The sequence below is a fragment of the Spinacia oleracea genome, chromosome 3, assembly GCF_020520425.1.
Source record: "Spinacia oleracea cultivar Varoflay chromosome 3, BTI_SOV_V1, whole genome shotgun sequence".
Classification (NCBI taxonomy): Eukaryota; Viridiplantae; Streptophyta; class Magnoliopsida; order Caryophyllales; family Amaranthaceae; genus Spinacia; species Spinacia oleracea.
Genome location: NC_079489.1, coordinates 50702672 through 50720837, shown reverse-complemented (window position 1 = coordinate 50720837; position 18166 = coordinate 50702672).

Genomic DNA, 18166 nt, shown 5'->3' with positions numbered 1-18166 from the left:
TTAGACATATTGAACCTATATTGCATTTTGAGGATTATAGCATGTTAGTATGGATGATTGATACAAACATGTTTGATTGGGAACACTAGATTACTTTGTATATAATTCAGATCAGTGGATTGTTGTTCCCCTTTAGCTTTTCACTACTTTATGAGGGCCGAGGACCTCATTTAGTAAGTTGAAACCTTATACCCATATACAGGGTTGATCAGTATTAAAGGAAGGATTAGAGTTAATTGGAATTAGTCTTGTTTGATGCCTTTGTGATCACTTACTTAATTCCAAGATAAAAACAGTTGTAAATAAATGTGGATTGTATGCCTTATGTGATTGTTGAGTCATAACAGAGTGTCAATTTGTAAATCATGTAAAGTGAAACTGAGTAGCAATAGCTTTAGACTGTGCACGTCTAAAGTGACGGACAAACATGAGTTGGGGTTCATGGTGGTAGCCCATGGCCTTTAATTCGGACCGGATTGATCACCGTGTCCTATTTTTATTCAAACGTTCCTCGATATCGCAGGTCACTGAGGTTACGGAGTTGCGCCCGTACCTCGTCTTCCTTAGTGAAGCCTCTAGCTAGAAAACTCGGTCCATTGTCTATTTCAACTAAAATAATATTATTGTTATTAAAGTCCAGTCTAGCCTAGTCTAGTTAAGTATGGTCGTCAAATTACCATGTTTTGTCTGCCCTTGTTTATGTTCATTAGTATCATGTTTTGTCTGCCCTTGTTTATGTTCATTAGTATCATGTTAGGGTTGTTCGTTAATAGTATCATGTTAGGATTATTATTGTTTTAGTATGTAGTACTCAGCTTTGCTGATTACGTGCTTTGTTTGTGTGTGTGTGTTGATCATGGCTATGCCTTATTGATCCTGTGATGACCCATCTTTGGTGAGCAGTCTCTAAGGATCAATAAGCGTTGCCCATCTACAGGTTTGAAGATGATGCATCATTGGGATCGGGATTAGAGAGCTTGTAGTTATATTTGCCTTATTAAGTGATTTGGTTTGTTAACTTAAATTTGAAATTTGTCGTACTATTTGTATTCCCTTATTTCAGTTAATTGGTTTTGGACCTAATATGTAATAAGATTATTTATGAAACTAAAAGTTAGTTTTATGTTTTCCGCTGCAAAATTCTGAATAAGCCGTACGTTTTCACACGGGCGATAATACTTTGATAATTCCCTACAGTTATATTTAAAAAGAGTTATTTTAGAAAAAGGGGAATTGTCGGGGTGTTACATATTGACTGCTTCATCAAATTGTTTATTCCAACTCCTTGATGTCTGCTTTAGTCCGTAGATGGACTTCTTAAGCTTGCATACCTTTCCTTGGTTCTTTTGATCGACAAAACCCTCCAGCTGTGTCATGAACATAGTCTCTTCAAGAACACCGTTCAAGAAGGCAGTTTTGACATCCATTTGCCATATTTCATAGTCATGAAAAGCGGCAATCGCAAGGATTATCCGAATAGACTTAAGCATCGCGACTGGAGAAAATGTTTCATCGTAGTCAACGCCGTGAACTTGGCTGTAACCTTTTGCTACCAATCTAGCCATGTATATGTATACAATTCCATCTTTGTCTTTCTTTAATTTGAAGACCCATTTTCATCCGATAGGTGTGAACCCATCCGACAAATCAACCAAATCCCAGACTTGATTTTCAGACATGGAGTCTATTTCAGATTGCATGGCCTCTAACCATTTAATGGAGGTTGGGCTCGTCATAGCTTGCTTGTAAGTCAAAGGTTCATCACTATCCAATATGAGAACGTCTAAGTTTTCAGTCAAGAGGACGCCTGTCCATCTGTCCGGCTGAAAAATAGTTCTATTTGACCTACGAGGGGCAACAACGTTTTGAGGAACTACTCCCACTGGCTCTTCTAAAGACCTTGGAGGTTCATCAATTTGAACTGCTTCTAAAGAGTTATGAGTTCGTTGTTCATCTCGAATATCTTCGAGGTCTATTATTCTCCCACTTGTCAATTTGGAAATATGATTTCTTTCCAAAAATACACCGTCACGAGCAACGAATACCTTGTTGGCTGACTTATTGTAGAAGTAATACCCCATAGTTTCTTTTGGATACCCAACGAAGAAACATTTTTCAGATTTAGGTTGTAGCTTGTCCGAAATTAATCGCTTGACATATGTTTCGCAACCCCAAAACTTCAGAAAAGACAACTTTGGAAATTTCCCAGTCCATAATTCGTATGGAGTCTTTTCAACAGCTTTTGACGGAGCACGATTCAGTGTGAGTGTTGCAGTTTGCAACGCATGTCCCCAGAACTGTAAAGGAAGTTCGGCCTGACCCATCATTGACCTGACCATATCGAGTAAGTTCCTATTTCTCCGTTCCGACACTCCATTCCATTGAGGTGTCCCCGGAGCAGTCAATTCAGAAAGAATACCGCATTCTTTTAGATGGTCATCAAACTCGTGGCTAAGATATTCACCTCCTCGATCCGATCTTAGAGCTTTGATTTTCTTGCCATGTTGATTCTCTACTTCATTTTGAAATTCTCTGAATTTCTCAAACGATTCAGACTTGTGCTTCATTAAGTAAATATAGCCATATCTACTGAAGTCGTCCGTAAACGTTATGAAATAGCTGAACTCACCTCTAGCTTTCGTACTCATAGGCCCACATACGTCCGTATGTATTAGCCCTAGTAGTTCGCTTGCTCTTTCTCCCACCTTTGAGAAAGGTTGCTTTGTCATTTTGCAAAGTAAACAAGATTCGCATTGATCAATCTTCTCTAAGTCGAATGATTCTAGAATTCCTTTCCGTTGAAGTAATTCCATGCGCTTTATGTTTATATGGCCTAATCGACAATGCCACAGAAATGTGAGATCCGAATCACCAGTTTTAGCCTTTTTGGTATTTATGTTATAAATGTGTTTGCTCGTATCTAGCACATAAAGACAGTTTTCTTGTTGTGCTGAACCATAAAACATTCCATTCAAAGAAAAAGAACAACTATTGTCTTTAAATTGAAAACTAAAACCTTTAGAATCCAAACTTGAAACGGAAATGATGTTTCTGGTGATACTAGGAACATAGTAACAGTTTTCTAGTTCCAAAACAAACCCACTAGGCAAAGAAATAAAATAAGATCCTACGGCTAATGCAGCAATCCGTGCTCCATTTCCCACGCGTAGATCCATCTCGCCTTTATCAAGCTTTCTACTTCTCATTAGTCCCTGTGAATTGGAACATAAGTGTGAGCCACAACCAGTATCTAATACCCAAGAAGTAGAATTAGCAAGATTACAATGTATAACATACATACCTGAAGGAGAAGCAACGTTTCCGTCCTTCTTCTCTTCCTTTAGTTTGGGGCAATCTCGCTTGTAATGACCAATTTCATTACAATTGAAGCATTGCGATGTAGATGGAGAACGATCCTTCTTCATCTTCTTCTTGGATGGCGCCACTTGCCTTCCTGAAGTAGATGGAGATGCACCCTTGCTTTGGATCTTCCCCGGAACCTTTTTCTTGATTTTCTTACTCTTTACTTTTAGCGATGCTTGCTTATCACTTACAAAGTCCAATTTGTACTGATGAAGCAAGTAAATTAGTTCACTAAGAGTATTCTCCCTTTTCTTGGAGAAATAGAGTAATTTGAATTTCTTATAACCAGGGTGAAGAGAATTCAAAAGTATTCCCGCAGCTGCAGAATCTGGGAATGGATCACCAAGTAACTCAAGCCGGTTGAGAAGCCCAACCATTTTCTTAGTATGAGTTCTGATTGGCGTCCGTTCTGTCATTTCAAGATCAATGACCCTTTCCCTTGCTTTTTGTCTTTCGACGTCAAAGCAACAACCCAGTGGTGCATTAAGCTTTAGATCCTCAAATGAATTTACCAATTCAAAAACATTTTGGTCGACATGTTGACCACCATGTTGGAATCTACCACGACATATATCCCTAAGATGCCTTAGGAGTGCCCATGGCTCGTATGCAACGAACCTTGCACTCCAATCATTGGGGATAGAGCCAAGAATAAGATCCATCACTAGCGACACGTGGCTTGCCCACGTACAGTGCTTTTCTGGAGTCATATCCTTTGAGTAATAGCTGGGGATGGGATGGTCAACTACATATTCAATGTTGTTCCACCTGAGGACTTGCCGAAGCTTCCTCTCCCAATCAAGAAAGTTTGATAGGTTCAATTTTACATCCAGAATTTCAGTTACTTTGAGTTTTGTTTTGATCGCGGCCATATTGATTACTACAATCGAAAAGAATTTGCAATAAATAACCATTCATACAATTCAATAACTTTAAAATAAAAGCAAAACATGCAATCATTAAAGCTATTAAAACATTTCATTCATGCAAAAAGTAAAAACATGGTCCAAAATGAATGAAACGATTCCAAGACCCCAAAAGTCCTAAATCCTTAAGCAGCTTTAGCATGTCTTAAGTAGTTTAAGATTTTAGGTAAGCAAAACCTATTGCTAGTAATCTCCAAATTACTCTTGGTTAATAAATTAATGCAATAATTTATCCCATTGCCACAACTTAATGCCATTGTTGTTTGAGTTGCAACCACAATCAACGTGCTCCTTTAGGACGCCTTACCATCTAAGTCAACTAAAATAACACCTCGCTTTAGTGTAAACCTACTATCTTAGATCCCTAGATTTTTGTAAGTGTTGATTTGGAAGGCAATTTTTAAAACTCAATATTACTTGGACCTAGTTGTTTCTATGTTGGTTCGATTATTTAGTGAACTTAAAACTAATCGATTCATAGGAAACAACATGTTCATGCAAAGCATACATACATTCATACATTCACGCATAATATATATATTAAATTGCATAAATAATTGGTGATCTAGTATGGCCCAAAACTTCTTGTCTTGAAGCATCCAATCTTCATCACCTCCTTGTTAGCTTGGCATGGTCTTGAATCTTCGTTCAAATGCTAACTTAAAGTTCTAAACTTAGAAATACTTGAAAATAATAAATTACATCAAAATTTCCATGGTACGCAGACCATATTTAAAACTTTACATCCAAAGATAGAACGGTGCGCAGACCGTATTTAACTATCCTAAATTGGCCATACTAGTCACTTGGAGTACCTGCATTGCATAAAATATATATTCTACGCATTCACCCATTCGTATGCTAAAACGAATGGCCCATGTTAATATGCAAGTATTTACGTGAATTAATTAAAATTCACGTTCACATAAACGCGTCCTAAAAGATTAATCAATTTCCAAATTATTAATCCTTAGACTTTATTCTAATTAAAATTGAATTTAATTAAAATAATGCGACCTACGAAATAATTAAAATAATTATTTCATTTTAATTTCATTTAGTGGCTCCCACTCAAACCAATAATTATTCCGGATAATTAATTATGAAATATTAAATTAAAACTCGCGGCCCAGCCCAAGCAAATAAAATATTAAATTAAATATCCCGTTAGCCCAAATTAATGCAAATATACGAAGCCCAACGAATTAAACGATTTAAAAAAAACGTCCAATTGCTTGATTGGGCTAGGCTTGCGCCCAGCCCCGCCTCGCGTGAGGCCCAAGAGCTCGCGCACCCCGCCCCATCGCTCGCGCGCGCGCGTCCCCGCAGCGATGCTGCCCTGCGCTGCGTGTTGTGCATCGTGAGTGCTCGACGTCGCAAGGCTTGCGCCTCGCTTCGTCGCAGCCCCGCAAGCTACCTCTCCTGCCCTTCCTCGCCCAGCACGCACGAGGCACGCAGCATCGCTGCTGCTGCCCGTGTCGCATGGCTCGGTCGAGCATAATGGCCTCGTATGGCTCGACGAGCCATACTTCCACCATGCTCATGTTCGTTCTTTTGGTTCGTAAAACGGACCAACTTAATTAAAATTATATTTAATTCACGAACTTGCATTAATTTTATTTTTCAAAAAAAAAGTTACGATTTAATTTTCGAAAAACAACGATTTTTAACGATTTAATAAACTTTAACGACAATCCAATTTCGTAAAATTAATAAATCAAGGGCTAACAATATTCAAACTTTCAAGAACGATCGAATCAACTTTAAAGTTTGAACTTTTAATTAATAAAATCCGAAACTTTATATCGTTCATAAACAATTAAATTTCAGATTATTAATAATTTGGTTTAAGTGCGATTAAAATTAACGAAACCATTCAAAATTTTAATCCAATAATTTTTAAATTTAGCCACTGACCCATGAAATTATACCCCCTTCCCCAATTAACCGAATTATTAAACCAAAATTAATTAAAATTCAATTAGGGTTGCAAATTTTACGAATTGGGGAAAGGAAAGTTTAGGGATTATACTTATCGGAAAAATCTGAAATTTTTACCATAGATCAAGCATGTACCCAGCAACATTGTGTCAAAATTTCAAGCAATTCCGAGTAGTTTAAGTCGACCTTTTAATTGAATTACTGTCCGACACTTTTAATTTTTAATGAAAAATTAACAAAAACGCCCAAAAAATCGAAAAAGCGATGATTTTTGATTTCGGACCTGATTATACGCAATTCATCCAATAATTCGTAAAAAATTCAGAAAAATCAACAAAAAATCCAAAATTTCGACAGATGCAAAAACAATAATAATCATGCTAATTCATGCTTTGAATACATAAGGCTCATGATACCACTGTAGGGGAATACAGTTAAACATAATAACATATGCGGAACAATCCCCAAAGCCAGGAAACATGTATAAAGCACAGATTAAGCAAACTTACATTCGAAGCGTGTTTTCTACAATAATCTGTCAACGAACACGAACAAAGAACTCCACTTGTCGTTCCTCTACTTGGTTCACCAACACGTTCAGATCCGTCTTGATTATCGTAGCTTAGACAATTGATCAAGAGATTTGCTTTTGGGATAAACACACTATGGAGGCACAAAGAGAATTAGGGTTCTCTGTTTTCTCCTAGGGTTGTGTGTAATCTGAATTGTGATTGTACTGAGTTGGAAATTAGGTTGTAAGGTTATTTACATAACCTTACTAACCGACCAAGCCAAGAGGCAAGGCCGGCTAGCAAGCCCGGAAGCCAAAACACACGGACACGCACAGCCAGTGGGCCGTGGGCCGCGCTGCTGCTGTGTCGTGGTCTCGGCCCGCATGCACGCGCACAGCTCCACGCCACAAGGGCCTCGCTGCTGCTGCGTTGCTTTGCTTGCTCGCCTATGCGCGCGCCCATGGGCCTCGAGTGCTTCGTGCACTCGGCTCGTGGGCCGCTCCTTGTATTCGCGATTAAATATATTTCCGATATATTTATTTATCGTTTCGTATACGACGAATCACTGTCGTACGATACGATTTATTTGTGTGGCCTAGCTTACGAATATTCGCGATACGATATACGATTCCGATGCAAGGTCGTATCGTATAATACGTTTCCAACTTAAATCCCGAAAAGCTATTAAATGAATTTCCGATTCATTTAATCCGGTGATCTGTTATGTGTCATTGGTGTGACCTTGTAGGTTCAGTCAAGAGTAAGTTGTGAGTTCAATATCCATTAGAACTCACTGATCGGAAGCATTGCTCCAGCTAGCTGTTCCGATCACTTGATCTCACTGAATTAATTGTTCGCAATTAATCTGAACCTTGGTATTAGACTTAATGTACCTTGGGTGAAGGACATATTTCCTTCATAAGCATGGTGGACCGAGCGTACGCCCTAGACCTTTAATTAATTGAGAAATCCTATTCTCTACATTATTGTTTTAATCATTAGTTAATAAACCAAAATTTACACTTCGTTTAATGAAATAGTTTATGATAATTGAGCAAAAACTAATAGAACTAGCTTGTCTCCTCGTGGGATCGACCCTTATTTGCTAAATATCTGCTAACAACAGACACCGTGCACGATATCACTTTTTAATTCATCAGTTATAAATAGGAAACATAAGAAATTGATCTTATTCCAAAAACACAAACATGGAAATACTGAAAGGGATGCTTGAGAATCAAATTGTCTTCATCCCCGATCCTTTCAAGGATCATAAATTCACAGAAGTTAGAGGAAATGTTAAATTCCCCGTCATATGCGCAAACCATCACATGTGTATGGATATTCTGAAGGGATATGAAAGAAAGTTTGTGCTTGATTTTTAGATAGACAAATAAGATCGAAACCTTTCATAACCATTTTGGGGGAAAAGTAAGTGGTCAGAGTGACAGACAGTCAAGATCTGTTGTCCAATGCCATAAAGTTGGGTAAAAGTCTCGACATCCTGAGTACTCATATGTTCTCTCGATTAGACAAATGCCCAAAAAGAAAGCTCATCAGAGTATGTAAGACATGGGGTAAAGAAATAGCGAAAAATAATTTCCCCTCCCAACCTATGTACACTCTCCTTAGAAACACAGTTATAGAAAGACATCCAATATGCAACGTAGCCTATGTTCATAAGGAAAACGATGAAATTTGACGTAATATACTACTTATGTGTTTTGGGCAAATTCGACTTAGAGACGAACTTGTCTTGATGAAGGTGCTAACAATCGATCGAGCTAGATAATTGAAAATGGTGAGAGCAAGTTGTAATAGCATAAGATAATCGTAGGTTTATTGCTTGGAAGTCATGTATGTAAAATAGACAAGACTAAGCCATTTTATAGGCATTTACAGCAAGAATGTAACGTTTATGGAATAATTTCTCATAATTATCTAATAAATACGTAATGAAAGCCGGCTTCATCAAAGGTTTGTAACGTCCGTTTTGAGCCCAGCTGTTGGGAATACCGTTCGAATAATGCCACCTTGCGCCTTGTTGGAAGCCACGTAAGCAATGCTTGCCACGTATGCCCATGTCACCAAGAGGGTATTCTTCCCCCTAACAATTGTCCCCAAACCCATTTTGAATTTATTCCGGGAAGTTCAAAAAAGGAGAAATGGGTTTCACGGAAGGAAAAAACGGAAACCGCCTCTTAACCTCCCCAACACTGACGGCGTTAGGATCATGACGACTTTTGCCTTTGAGACGCCAACCGTCCATCTACGCCAATAAATAGGACTGCGCTTCCAACCATCCGCAATCACTTCTGCAATCTCTCTCTTCTCTTTCCCAGAAAAAACGATCGGCGCTCTTTCTCCCTCCTTTCTTCAGGTAACTTCTCGGCTTCCATCTTCTTCTCTTCTTCTTTCTTTCTTCGATTCCTTCTATGTCGCAACGAATGGGGACGAAATCCACCCGTGCGAAGAACAAGAGAGTGGTGGTGGAGTGCGATCTGGTTGAGGGGCCGATTTTCAGCCCTACCCACATTCTGGACAGAAAGAATGCTCGGCCGGCCACCTGGGGGAAGCAGGATGTGGAGGCGCTCAGGGAGGAGTGTGGTTTTCCTCCGTCGGCGGTAATTCGTTTGCCGCAGCCCGACGAACGGGCCGATTGGGTATCGGACGGCTGGGTGTGCTTCTATGAGTATCCCTTCAGAATTGGGTATACTTATCCCTTCTCGCCACTGGTGCGAGGAGTTCTAAGGGCACTGGCTGTGCCGCCGGCGCAACTAATGCCGCAGGTCTGGAGGGTGATGCACTTGGTCGACCATCTGGCCAGCAAACTGGACATGGAGTTCCGGGTTGAGGACCTTGTGTATACCTACAAGGTCCAAAATTATGGGGCTGGTAGGTACTTGCTGCATGTCAAGGACGACAGGGAGGCTCTTCTTGGTGCGGACAAGTCGAACGACCGCGGGTGGATGGATCGGTTCTTTTTTGTGGAGTTGGCTAGTTTAGGGCCCGACTCCGACTTCCTGACGGGGGAGTGGATGGCTAGAGGTATTTTGTTTGTTTTTGGTGTTTTTTGGGTTTGTTGATTTGACTTTGTCTCACTTTTGTGTTTTTGTAGGTGCATCTTTCGACACAGTTGGTGTCGGTGCCGAAGCCATAGAAAAGACTGTTGTGCTGTTGAGGGTCCCTCTAAAGGACAAAGCTTTCATCGGCCTCAAGTTCGAACGCGAAGAGCCTTCTCAAGAAGAAGAAGTTTCTGAACCTGTGAACATGTCGACATCAACAGGTAAACATGGATTAGGGTTGGTTTACATTTTGTTTGGGTTCGTCGCCCTTTTCAATACGAAATACAATTTACAACTGCTGTGATGAGACTGAGTCGTCAAATAAATGCTATCAACAGGTACTCGCCCGTCGACACGCTCTGGCAAGGCCCCATCTGCGGATGCATTGCTGAGGAAGAGGCTGGAGCCACTGGGAAGTGTGTCTCGAGCCAAACCCATCACTGTGTTGTCACCACCAAGGCCGCCAAAGGCTTCAACTGACACCACGGTGACGGGGGAAACCAGCTCGCTTCTGCCTGCTGAGAAAAAGTTGCCGCCCCCATCTCGGAAGAGGAAGCTTGCAGTGGAGTTCCCTGACAACTACGGGTCGGCAGATGCGCCACGGGTTCAGCTTTGGCCTGAAGTCGACCACCTCTGGATGCCGTCAAACCGGGAGCGCCAGGAATCTTTGTCCCCAGTAGCTGCAACTGTCGAGAGCGTCTCGGATGCATGGAGGGTATGTGTCTGCTCTTTCTTTTTTATTTTCTTTGCCTCTTCCATCCTCATCTCGTCACTCTTAAAAACTCTTAAATGATTTGCTTTCGCACAGGCCCTGCAATCTGCTCTAGCCACACGTCATCATGTCATCATGTTAGAAGATCAAATAGTAAAACTGAAAAATGACATGAAGAAGGCAAAGCAGGAGGCTGGTCGTCTTGGCGGTGTGGCCAAGGAGGCGACAGCAAGGGCTGAGGCGCTGCAGGTGAGTCAAGAGAAGGGGGCTGCTGAGGTCGCACAGTTGAACGCTGAGAAGGAGACGCTGGTTGCTGAGGTCGACGAGCTGAAGACGTCTCTCTCCAAAGTCAAGGCGAGGATTTACGAGTGTGCTGGTTACTACACTTGGAAAATGAAGGCCGAGATGATGGAGGAGTTCAAGGCGGGCAAACATGTGAACTGGACTCCTGACGAAGACATTGCTCAGTTCAACAATGCATTCCCCGAGGACTATATCCCCCCTGGTGCCGTTAGCGATGAAGAAGACGTCGAGGAGGGTGCAACTGCAACCAGCCCCGATGTCGAGACGATGGCGGCACCAGGCGATGGCGAACAAGGGGAGAATGCAGGCCCAGCAGACCATCAGGAGTAGTTCTGTCCCCCCTCCTTAAAAAATTTAAAATTTGAATGTTGTGTTTGTTAAACAATGGCTTTTTTTTTAAAACAATGTTTTGTGTGTTCGGCCTTTGGGAAGGTCGAAAAGATATTTGTGGCTGTGTTTTGCCTTGAAGGCGGCAGTCTTTTGAATGTTTTTGGGCTTGTCCAAGGGGGAAAGTAATGTAAATATTTGTGGTTTGCGAATTCTGTGTTGCTTGCTTTGTTTTTGGAAAAATGTGTTTGGTTTGGTGTTTTGTTTTGCAGGTTGGGCACATACCTCGAGTTCGACTTTGGTGACGCCTCCAGCCTGTCAAAGGGGAACCTGCAAGAAATGTATGCTGTAGAAAAATGTATATCTGTATTCCATTATGTATGTAGTGTACATTGTAGTGTACCAGGCATTTTTGTAATGGCCTAAATTGTGTTTTGTAATATGTAAGTCGTAATATGTAATGTATACAAGCCTATTTGAATAAAAGAACATTGTTTTCCTTTCACTTCATTTTTCTAAACATGCGTGCACAATTTCGACTTTTGTTTTCCTGTATGCTGTGTACACTTTGCTTCATATGTTTTCTCCTTGTCGAATCCGTCACCATGAGGGCACCATACTGTCAACACAGCAGAGCGTGAGGATTGGCCGTTGGTGGAGCCAACGGCCCTCCGATGCTTAAGTCAGTATGGAGCAACATAAAAATGAGAGGAAATTACGACAAGGAGAAAAAAGAAAGAGTTCAAGGAGAAATACGGGACGAAGTCGAGTCGAGTCTTTATGTTCGTTATTCCTCCTAAGTGTATACTTATGATGTCGCCACGATGTTGTCTGCAAAACAAGACGATGGCGTGAGGGTTGGCCGTTGGTGGAGCCAACGGCCCTCCGATGCCTAAGTCAGTAATGGTGATAACATACAAGGAGGAAAGAGAAAAAGATAGTGGAGAGGAACTTAACTTCTTGTTACTTATAAGTTCGAGATGTTCTCGACTTCGTAATATGTCATGCCCACTCTGTCTCGGGGGTATCGACATAATGGTGATGAATGCTAGAGTACCTGTTGTGTTAGAAAAACTAGAAAGCAAAATTTATTCGAGTGTTCAGAAATGGTACAGTTTTAGGTGTGTCGCATTCCAACTTCTTGGGATGGGTGTGCCGTCTTTGTCGACCAACTCGTATGCGCCATGTCATGTTCGTCTCACGATCTGGTAGGGACCTTCCCATGTCGGGGCCAATTTGCCGTGTCGAGGATCCTTTTTGTTTGGGAAGACCTTGCGTAGGACCCAATCTCCCTGCTGAAATATCCAAACCCTCACATTCTTGTTGTAGCTGTTCGCGACGGCTTGCTGGTAGGAGGCCATCCTGACCAGTGCTGCTTCCCTAAGTTCGTCAACAGTATCGATGTCGTAAGCCAAGACTGAGTCGTTCATTCCTGGTGCCATGAAACTGCTTCTTGCTGTGGGGAGTTCGACTTCGGGGGGGATGACTGCCTCGCAACCGCAGACCAAGGAAAAAGGAGTGTGGTTGGTCGCCGTCTTTGGCGTCGTCCTGTCGGCCCAAAGGATCATAGGTAATTCGTCTGCCCATCTTCCTTTGGCGTCATCTAGGCTCTTCTTGAGGTTATTGATGATGATTTTGTTACTTGACTCGGCTTGGCCATTTGCTTGAGGATATCTTGGTGTTGAGGTGTGCAAGGTGATGTTATACCTACTGCAGAATTCTTTGGTTTTGTTGCTGATGAACTGAGAACCATTGTCGCAGACGATCTCGGAAGGGATACCGAACCGACTAAGGATATTTCGTTTGATGAACGAGATGACTTCAGTATCTCGAATTCGCTTGAAAGCTTCTTCTTCGATCCATTTGGAGAAGTAATCGGTCATTGCCAACATGAAGACGCGTTGTCCTGACGCTTGTGGTAAGGGACCTACTATGTCCATCCCCCATTTCGTGAAGGGCCAAGGGGACTAGATAGGATGGAGTACTTCACAAGGTTGATGAGAGATGGACGCGAACCGCTAGCAGGAGTCGCACTTCTTAGCAAAGGTGATTGCGTCTTTCTTCATGGTGGGCCAGAAATATCCCATGGTAAGGGTTTTGTGGGCTAAGCTTCTTCCTCCAGCGTGGTTTCCACATTCCCCATCATGTATGTTGCGTAATGTCGACTCAATCCCGTCATGATCAAGGCATCTCAGGTACGGTCCTGCAACCGACTTTCTGAACAATACTCCATGGATTAGGATAAATCTGGAGGCTTTCATGCGAAAGGCTTTTTCGTGGGTGACTCCAGGTGGGGTAGTGTTGTGTTTAAGCCAGTGTATGTAAGGGTCGCGCCATGAGGGCATTTGAGTGGGTTGAGACTGTTCGGTGATGGGTAGGTTATCTTTGGTGATGGCTGGCTACATTAAGTGGACTACGGGGATGGAGGTGAGTTTAGGTTTGATGTTTGAGCCAAGATTGGCAAAGGCGTCAGCCTGAGTGTTTTGGTCTCTTGGTATTTGTTGTAAGGTGCATGAGTCGAACTTGTTCACGAGCCTTTTTGCTATTTCCAAGTAGGCCTGCATCTTTGAGTCCTTCGCTGCATACGAACCGTTAATCTGGCTGATAATTAATAAAGAATCGCAACGTACCTCAAGTCGGAGGATATTCATGTCGAGTGCTAATGACAACCCCAAGATCAAAGCTTCGTACTCTACTTCGTTGTTGGTAGCTTTGAACTCGCAACAGACGGATTGTACTATGGTGTCCCCTTGTGGCGACTTTAGCACGATGCCGAGGCCTGTCCCCCGTATGTTGGAGGAGTCGTCAGTATGTAGGGTCCATGTTAACGAGGATCCATTGTTGGTCAGTGTGTTGACTTCGTGATCGACTTCGTGTTGGAGGCTCGGGCTGAAGTCAGCCACAAAACCAGCCAGGGCTTGCGACTTGATGGCTGTGCGAGGTTCGTACCGGATGTCGTAACAACCTAATTGTATAGCCCATTTGGACATCCTGCCAGACAACTCGGGTTTCCTCATGATTGACTTCATGGGATAGTTAGTTCTAACAGTGATAGGATGACATTCGAAATAAGGACGCAATTTAACAGAAGCAACGACTAAAGCAAGGACAAGTTTTTCGAGATGAGAGTACCTTGTTTCAGCGCTAAGTAAAGACTTACTGACGTAATAAACAGGTAGATGCTTTCCGTCTTCTTCCCGTACTAACACTGCACTGATGGTCGACTCTGTAACTGCGAGGTATACTTGTAGAACTTCATTATTTTTTGGTTTGGACAGTAACGGGGGGTTTGACAGGTATTGCTTGAGTTGCTGCAATGCGACTTCGTGTCGGTCAGTCCAGCTGAACTTCTCATTCTTCTTGAGGATGTCGTAGAACAATTTGCACTTGTCGGACGACCTGGAGATGAAGCGGTTGAGGGCAGCCACTCTGCCTGCTAATTTTTGTACGTCCTTCTGGTTTCGAGGTGATTGTAAGTTGATGATTGCTCGGATCTGATCAGGACTACCTTCGATGCCTCTTGAGTAACCATGTAACCTAGGAATTTTCCGGAAGAGACTCCGAACGAACATTTAGTGGGGTTGAGTTTCATGCTGTATTCTCGCAACACGTTGAAGGCTTGCTGAAGATGCGTGATGTGATCCGAGGCTTTCTTGGATTTCACAAGCATGTCGTCGATATAGACTTCCATTGTGTCGCCCAGCTGTTTTCTGAACATTTTGTTGACTAGGCGCTGATAGGTGGCGCCTGCATTCCTTAATCCGAACGACATGACCTTGTAACAATAAGTTCCCCGCTCCGTGATGAAGGCGGTTTTCTCTTGATCTTCTGGGTGCATCAAAATCTGGTTGTAGCCACTGAACGCGTCCATGAATGTGAGCATCTCGTGTCCCGCAGTAGCATCAACCATGGCGTCGATGTGGGGTAAGGGAAAGGAATCTTTAGGGCATGCTTTGTTGATGTCGGTGAAATCTATGCACACTCGCCATTTCCCATTCTTTTTTCTGACAACGACGACATTGGCCAACCAGTCTGGATATTTCACCTCCTTGATCTTTCCTGTATCTAGTAGTTGCTGAACTTCATCGTTGATAATTTGGTTGCGTTCTGGAGCGAACTTCCGCCGCTTTTGTTTGACGGGCTTATGTCGGGGGTCGACACTGAGTTTGTGAGTGATGACGTCTGGGCTGATGCCTGGCATATCTTCATGTGACCATGCGAAGCAATCCGCGTTGGCTTTGAGAAATGTGACGAGCTCCGATCTGATGTCGTCGGATACATCACATCCAATAAAGACGACCTATTCTGGTTTCGCAGGATCCAAGATGATCTAGTCGAGTTGTTCAGGTTTGGGTTCTTCGTAGCTTGCTGGTTCGGAATTGGACTGTAATTGCTATAATGAGGATTTATTTGTGGCCGATGGCTTTAGGGCCGCTTTATAGCATTCTTTGGACTCTTGCTGGTCTCCTTTGATTTCTTGAACCCCCCATCGAGTCGGGAACTTGATGGTTTGGTGATATGTCAAAGGGATGGCCTTCATGTCGTGGATCCAGGGCCTGCCCAAAATAATGTTGTAAGATGAAGGGCAATCAATAACACAGAACTTTACCTGTTGGTTGATCCCTTGTGCGTAAACGGGTAGGATAACTTCTCCGAAGGTGGTTTTTGCTTCGCCACTGAACCCTATTAGCACGGTGGATTTTTTGACGATGTCTGTGTCTGGGTTGAGCCCCATCTCCTTGAAGGCGTCGAGCATCATCACGTTAGTTGAGCTGCCATTGTCGACAAGGACTCGTTTGATCATGCAGTTTCCAACGGGAATAGATATCACCAAGCTGTCATGATGTTTGTCCGAGATGTCCCCTGCATCAGATTCATCAAAAGATATAGGGGTTAGGTATTTGGCGGCTACAGCTCGGACTGGTCTGTCTATCTCGTTTTCTCGGGCGTGTCTCTTCGCTGCAGAATAAGTTAAACCACAAATGTCAGAACCTCCAGCAATGAAATTCACAGTTTTAGTATGAGGGGGAGGTGGAGGAGGTCGAGATGGAGAGTTAGAGTTGTCTTTGTTGACAACGCCACGAGCTTTATCTGACATGACGTCCTTGAGGTAACCATTTTTCAGCAGGTAGGCTACTTCTCTCCTCAACGCGACGCAGTCGTTAGTTGTGTGACCGATGTCGGCATGGGAATCACACCATTTAGAGGGATCCTTCTTCGACTCGGGTTTGCTGGACTTCGGCGGCCATTGCACTGCTTTCCCCATCTTCGAGAGGTGGTTCATCAGACCTACAGTGGCAACACAAAAAGAATATTCGTTAATTTTTGGAGGCAGATCCGGGCTGTTCTTCCAGTCGGAGTCGTCGTTTTCCTCCACCACTGCTACATGTTGAGGTCGGGAATAAGGAGCAGGGCGGTCGTTGCTCCTCTTGGGATAGGGCAACCGTCTTTCCGTCTTTGAGTAGTCATTGCCCCCTTTCCGAGAATGGAGAGTTTCTTCCAACCTAACTTGGGCCATTACTTTGGCTTGAGCATCTTCGAACGTCTTGCAGGGGTATTTGATTAAATCCCTCCAGAGGTCGGTCTCGCCATACAATCCCTGTCTGAACGCTTCGATGGCTGTCGGGACATCACATTCAGGAACAATCACCTTCTCCCTGATGAACCGGGCTATATAATCCTTCAGGGGTTCGTCAGGACGTTGGATTACTCGGTATAAGTCGCTTGTCTGCTTCTCTAGACATCTGCTGCTAGCGAACTGTTGGTTGAACATGTTGTCGAGGTGAGCAAAAGAGGTAATGCATCCATTTGGCAGGCTAGTCAACCACTTCAAGGCGGGCCCAACCAATGTCGAACCGAACCCTTTGCAAAGGCTGGCTTCTCTCATGTGTTTGGGGACTGGAATGGTCATCATCCGCTGTTTGTAGGTCAAGATATGCTCTCTTGGGTCGGTTGTCCCGTCGTACATGGGCATGTTGGGTGGGCTAAATCGTTTCGGGATGTCTATTGCATCAATGGGATCAGCATATGGGGAGTCGGCATAACTGTCTAGGCTAGCTTCTTTGATCGGTGTTGGTACACCGGGGATTTTGTTTATCATAGTCATGATTTGTTGGAGTTGGTGATTGGTGTTCTCATAGATGCTGTTGAGCACCGGGACGAGGGGGCTAAATGTTTCGGGAAGGCTGGCTTGGAGATGTTGATAATAGGTACTCTGCGGGTATACGCCATGAGATTGGTGAGGAGTGAACTGCGGAACCACTTGCTGCATGTAAGGGGGCGTTCCTTGAGTAGCGTGGGTACCTGCAATAAGGGAAAGGAGTTACGAAACCGTGACTAACCGGAGCGACTGACCTGTTAAGAGGAGTGTATGGAGAATAGTTTCGAGAAGAGTCGGGTCGCATTAGGGCATTGGGAAATGCTGCTTGCGGCGCCTGGCTCGCCAAAGGAATCGTCATCAACTGGGGAGGTGCCCCTGGCGCCGAAGTGACCAGGTTGACAACAGGTTGGACGACTTGCCGAGAGAAGAGTTGATCCCATGGCATTTGAATTGCTGGCATTGATCCTTGCGCCGGGAGCGTAACAGGTAGGGGCATTGACATGGTCACCGTTGGGTGAGGCAGCGGACGAGACACCGGAGCGGAGGCGGGAGCCGTCACCATGGTGGATGTCGTCATGCCGACCTAAGGTGGGGTTGAAGGAAATAATGCCCTTGGTCCAAGTATGCATTCTATGTTAAGTCTAATAAATGCGGTTCAGTATTAATTAACAAGTTAATAATTCAGTGAGATCAAGTGAGCTGAATGCCTAGCTAGAGGCCGCTTCAGTTCAAGTGGAATTAATGATATTAATCCACGGCTTACTCTTGACTGAACCCGTAGGGTCACACAAATAGTACGTAAACGGATCAAGTATTTAATGGCATTAGATACTCCATCTATGGATATTCGGAATCGACGGATCTTGGTTTCAGTGGGAGCTGAGATCGTCACAGGCAAGAAATGAATACTCCGGAAA